We start from the raw sequence: 6,119 nt of genomic DNA on the forward strand, positions 1-6,119 counted from the left end.
GAGCTTTTTACGCTCTGAAAACGCTTATTTCACCATATGCAGTCACATACCGGGACCAAATCACAGTGGTCACTCATGCTAAAAAGTGAAAAATCTGCCAAAACAGGGCATAAAAAGACACAAAACCACCTTTTCCATCAAGAAGATGATGATTGCAGCCACTTGGCTGTGAAAAGTGTGCTTTTTGAGCTTTTTACGCTCTGAAAACGCTTATTTCACCATATGCAGTCACATACCGGGACCAAATCACAGTGGTCACACATGCTAAAAAGTGAAAAATCTGGCAAAACAGGGCATAAAAAGACACAAAACCACCTTTTCCATCAAGAAGATGATGATTGCAGCCACTTGGCTGTGAAAAGTGTGCTTTTTGAGCTTTTTACGCTCTGAAAACCCTTATTTCACAATATGCAGTCACATACCGGGACCAAATCAGAGTGGTCACTGATGCTAAAAAGTGAAAAATCTGCCAATTTATGGCATAAAAAGACACAAAACCACCTTTTCCATCAAGAAGATGATGATTGCAGCCACTTGGCTGTGAAAAGTGTGCTTTTTGAGCTTTTTACGCTCTGAAAACGCTTATTTCACCATATGCAGTCACATACCGGGACCAAATCACAGTGGTCACACATGCTAAAAAGTGAAAAATCTGGCAAAACAGGGCATAAAAAGACACAAAACCACCTTTTCCATCAAGAAGATGATGATTGCAGCCACTTGGCTGTGAAAAGTGTGCTTTTTGAGCTTTTTACGCTCTGAAAACCCTTATTTCACAATATGCAGTCACATACCGGGACCAAATCAGAGTGGTCACTGATGCTAAAAAGTGAAAAATCTGCCAATTTATGGCATAAAAAGACACAAAACCACCTTTTCCATCAAGAAGATGATGATTGCAGCCACTTGGCTGTGAAAAGTGTGCTTTTTGAGCTTTTTACACTCTGAAAACGCTTATTTCACCATATGCAGTCACATACCGGGACCAAATCAGAGTGGTCACTGATGCTAAAAAGTGAAAAATCTGGCAAAACAGGGCATAAAAAGACACAAAACCACCTTTTCCATCAAGAAGATGATGATTGCAGCCACTTGGCTGTGAAAAGTGTGCTTTTTGAGCTTTTTACGCTCTGAAAACGCTTATTTCACCATATGCAGTCACATACCGGGACCAAATCAGAGTGGTCACTCATGCTAAAAAGTGAAAAATCTGCCAATTTAGGGCATAAAAAGACACAAAACCACCTTTTCCATCAAGAAGATGATGATTGCAGCCACTTGGCTGTGAAAAGTGTGCTTTTTGAGCTTTTTACGCTCTGAAAACGCTTATTTCACCATATGCAGTCACATACCGGGACCAAATCACAGTGGTCACTCATGCTAAAAAGTGAAAAATCTGCCAATTTAGGGCATAAAAAGACACAAAACCACCTTTTCCATCAAGAAGATGATGATTGCAGCCACTTGGCTGTGAAAAGTGTGCTTTTTGAGCTTTTTACGCTCTGAAAACGCTTATTTCACCATATGCAGTCACATACCGGGACCAAATCACAGTGGTCACTCATGCTAAAAAGTGAAAAATCTGCTAATTTAGGGCATAAAAAGACACAAAACCACCTTTTCCATCAAGAAGATGATGATTGCAGCCACTTGGCTGTGAAAAGTGTGCTTTTTGAGCTTTTTACGCTCTGAAAACGCTTATTTCACCATATGCAGTCACATACCGGGACCAAATCACAGTGGTCACTCATGCTAAAAAGTGAAAAATTTGGCAAAACAGGGCATAAAAAGACACAAAACCACCTTTTCCATCAAGAAGATGATGATTGCAGCCACTTGGCTGTGAAAAGTGTGCTTTTTGAGCTTTTTAAGCTCTGAAAACGCTTATTTCACCATATGCAGTCACATACCGGGACCAAATCAGAGTGGTCACTCATGCTAAAAAGTGAAAAATTTGGCAAAACAGGGCATAAAAAGACACAAAACCACCTTTTCCATCAAGAAGATGATGATTGCAGCCACTTGGCTGTGAAAAGTGTGCTTTTTGAGCTTTTTAAGCTCTGAAAACGCTTATTTCACCATATGCAGTCACATACCGGGACCAAATCAGAGTCGTCACTCATGCTAAAAAGTGAAAAATCTGCCAATTTAGGGCATAAAAAGACACAAAACCACCTTTTCCATCAAGAAGATGATGATTGCAGCCACTTGGCTGTGAAAAGTGTGCTTTTTGAGCTTTTTACGCTCTGAAAACGCTTATTTCACCATATGCAGTCACATACCGGGACCAAATCAGAGTGGTCACTCATGCTAAAAAGTGAAAAATCTGCCAAAACAGGGCATAAAAAGACACAAAACCACCTTTTCCATCAAGAAGATGATGATTGCAGCCACTTGGCTGTGAAAAGTGTGCTTTTTGAGCTTTTTACGCTCTGAAAACGCTTATTTCACCATATGCAGTCACATACCGGGACCAAATCAGAGTGGTCACTCATGCTAAAAAGTGAAAAATCTGCCAAAACAGGGCATAAAAAGACACAAAACCACCTTTTCCATCAAGAAGATGATGATTGCAGCCACTTGGCTGTGAAAAGTGTGCTTTTTGAGCTTTTTACGCTCTGAAAACGCTTATTTCACCATATGCAGTCACATACCGGGACCAAATCAGAGTGGTCACTCATGCTAAAAAGTGAAAAATCTGCTAATTTAGGGCATAAAAAGACACAAAACCACCTTTTCCATCAAGAAGATGATGATTGCAGCCACTTGGCTGTGAAAAGTGTGCTTTTTGAGCGTTTTACGCTCTGAAAACGCTTATTTCACCATATGCAGTCACATACCGGGACCAAATCACAGTGGTCACTCATGCTAAAAAGTGAAAAATCTGCCAATTTAGGGCATAAAAAGACACAAAACCACCTTTTCCATCAAGAAGATGATGATTGCAGCCACTTGGCTGTGAAAAGTGTGCTTTTTGAGCTTTTTACGCTCTGAAAACGCTTATTTCACCATATGCAGTCACATACCGGGACCAAATCAGAGTGGTCACTCATGCTAAAAAGTGAAAAATTTGGCAAAACAGGGCATAAAAAGACACAAAACCACCTTTTCCATCAAGAAGATGATGGTTGCAGCCACTTGGCTGTGAAAAGTGTGCTTTTTGAGCTTTTTACGCTCTGAAAACGCTTATTTCACCATATGCAGTCACATACCGGGACCAAATCACAGTGGTCACTCATGCTAAAAAGTGAAAAATCTGCCAATTTAGGGCATAAAAAGACACAAAACCACCTTTTCCATCAAGAAGATGATGATTGCAGCCACTTGGCTGTGAAAAGTGTGCTTTTTGAGCTTTTTACGCTCTGAAAACCCTTATTTCACAATATGCAGTCACATACCGGGACCAAATCAGAGTGGTCACTGATGCTAAAAAGTGAAAAATCTGCCAATTTATGGCATAAAAAGACACAAAACCACCTTTTCCATCAAGAAGATGATGATTGCAGCCACTTGGCTGTGAAAAGTGTGCTTTTTGAGCTTTTTACACTCTGAAAACGCTTATTTCACCATATGCAGTCACATACCGGGACCAAATCACAGTGGTCACTCATGCTAAAAAGTGAAAAATCTGGCAAAACAGGGCATAAAAAGACACAAAACCACCTTTTCCATCAAGAAGATGATGATTGCAGCCACTTGGCTGTGAAAAGTGTGCTTTTTGAGCTTTTTACGCTCTGAAAACGCTTATTTCACCATATGCAGTCACATACCGGGACCAAATCAGAGTGGTCACTCATGCTAAAAAGTGAAAAATCTGCCAATTTAGGGCATAAAAAGACACAAAACCACCTTTTCCATCAAGAAGATGATGATTGCAGCCACTTGGCTGTGAAAAGTGTGCTTTTTGAGCTTTTTACGCTCTGAAAACGCTTATTTCACCATATGCAGTCACATACCGGGACCAAATCACAGTGGTCACTCATGCTAAAAAGTGAAAAATCTGCCAATTTAGGGCATAAAAAGACACAAAACCACCTTTTCCATCAAGAAGATGATGATTGCAGCCACTTGGCTGTGAAAAGTGTGCTTTTTGAGCTTTTTACGCTCTGAAAACGCTTATTTCACCATATGCAGTCACATACCGGGACCAAATCACAGTGGTCACTCATGCTAAAAAGTGAAAAATCTGCTAATTTAGGGCATAAAAAGACACAAAACCACCTTTTCCATCAAGAAGATGATGATTGCAGCCACTTGGCTGTGAAAAGTGTGCTTTTTGAGCTTTTTACGCTCTGAAAACGCTTATTTCACCATATGCAGTCACATACCGGGACCAAATCACAGTGGTCACTCATGCTAAAAAGTGAAAAATCTGCCAATTTAGGGCATAAAAAGACACAAAACCACCTTTTCCATCAAGAAGATGATGATTGCAGCCACTTGGCTGTGAAAAGTGTGCTTTTTGAGCTTTTTACGCTCTGAAAACGCTTATTTCACCATATGCAGTCACATACCGGGACCAAATCAGAGTGGTCACTCATGCTAAAAAGTGAAAAATCTGGCAAAACAGGGCATAAAAAGACACAAAACCACCTTTTCCATCAAGAAGATGATGATTGCAGCCACTTGGCTGTGAAAAGTGTGCTTTTTGAGCTTTTTACGCTCTGAAAACGCTTATTTCACCATATGCAGTCACATACCGGGACCAAATCACAGTGGTCACTGATGCTAAAAAGTGAAAAATCTGCCAATTTAGGGCATAAAAAGACACAAAACCACCTTTTCCATCAAGAAGATGATGATTGCAGCCACTTGGCTGTGAAAAGTGTGCTTTTTGAGCTTTTTACGCTCTGAAAACGCTTATTTCACCATATGCAGTCACATACCGGGACCAAATCACAGTGGTCACTGATGCTAAAAAGTGAAAAATCTGGCAAAACAGGGCATAAAAAGACACAAAACCACCTTTTCCATCAAGAAGATGATGATTGCAGCCACTTGGCTGTGAAAAGTGTGCTTTTTGAGCTTTTTACGCTCTGAAAACGCTTATTTCACCATATGCAGTCACATACCGGGACCAAATCAGAGTGGTCACTCATGCTAAAAAGTGAAAAATCTGCCAATTTAGGGCATAAAAAGACACAAAACCACCTTTTCCATCAAGAAGATGATGATTGCAGCCACTTGGCTGTGAAAAGTGTGCTTTTTGAGCTTTTTACGCTCTGAAAACGCTTATTTCACCATATGCAGTCACATACCGGGACCAAATCAGAGTGGTCACTCATGCTAAAAAGTGAAAAATCTGCCAATTTAGGGCATAAAAAGACACAAAACCACCTTTTCCATCAAGAAGATGATGATTGCAGCCACTTGGCTGTGAAAAGTGTGCTTTTTGAGCTTTTTACGCTCTGAAAACGCTTATTTCACCATATGCAGTCACATACCGGGACCAAATCAGAGTGGTCACTCATGCTAAAAAGTGAAAAATCTGCCAATTTAGGGCATAAAAAGACACAAAACCACCTTTTCCATCAAGAAGATGATGATTGCAGCCACTTGGCTGTGAAAAGTGTGCTTTTTGAGCTTTTTACGCTCTGAAAACGCTTATTTCACCATATGCAGTCACATACCGGGACCAAATCAGAGTGGTCACTCATGCTAAAAAGTGAAAAATCTGCCAATTTAGGGCATAAAAAGACACAAAACCACCTTTTCCATCAAGAAGATGATGATTGCAGCCACTTGGCTGTGAAAAGTGTGCTTTTTGAGCTTTTTACGCTCTGAAAACGCTTATTTCACCATATGCAGTCACATACCGGGACCAAATCAGAGTGGTCACTCATGCTAAAAAGTGAAAAATCTGCTAATTTAGGGCATAAAAAGACACAAAACCACCTTTTCCATCAAGAAGATGATGATTGCAGCCACTTGGCTGTGAAAAGTGTGCTTTTTGAGCTTTTTACGCTCTGAAAACGCTTATTTCACCATATGCAGTCACATACCGGGACCAAATCAGAGTGGTCACTCATACTAAAAAGTGAAAAATCTGCTAATTTAGGGCATAAAAAGACACAAAACCACCTTTTCCATCAAGAAGATGATGATTGCAGCCACTTGGC

This window comes from Lutjanus erythropterus, unplaced genomic scaffold, assembly GCF_056507025.1.
Source record: "Lutjanus erythropterus isolate fLutEry1 unplaced genomic scaffold, fLutEry1.hap2 Scaffold_164, whole genome shotgun sequence".
NCBI lineage: Eukaryota > Metazoa > Chordata > Actinopteri > Lutjaniformes > Lutjanidae > Lutjanus > Lutjanus erythropterus.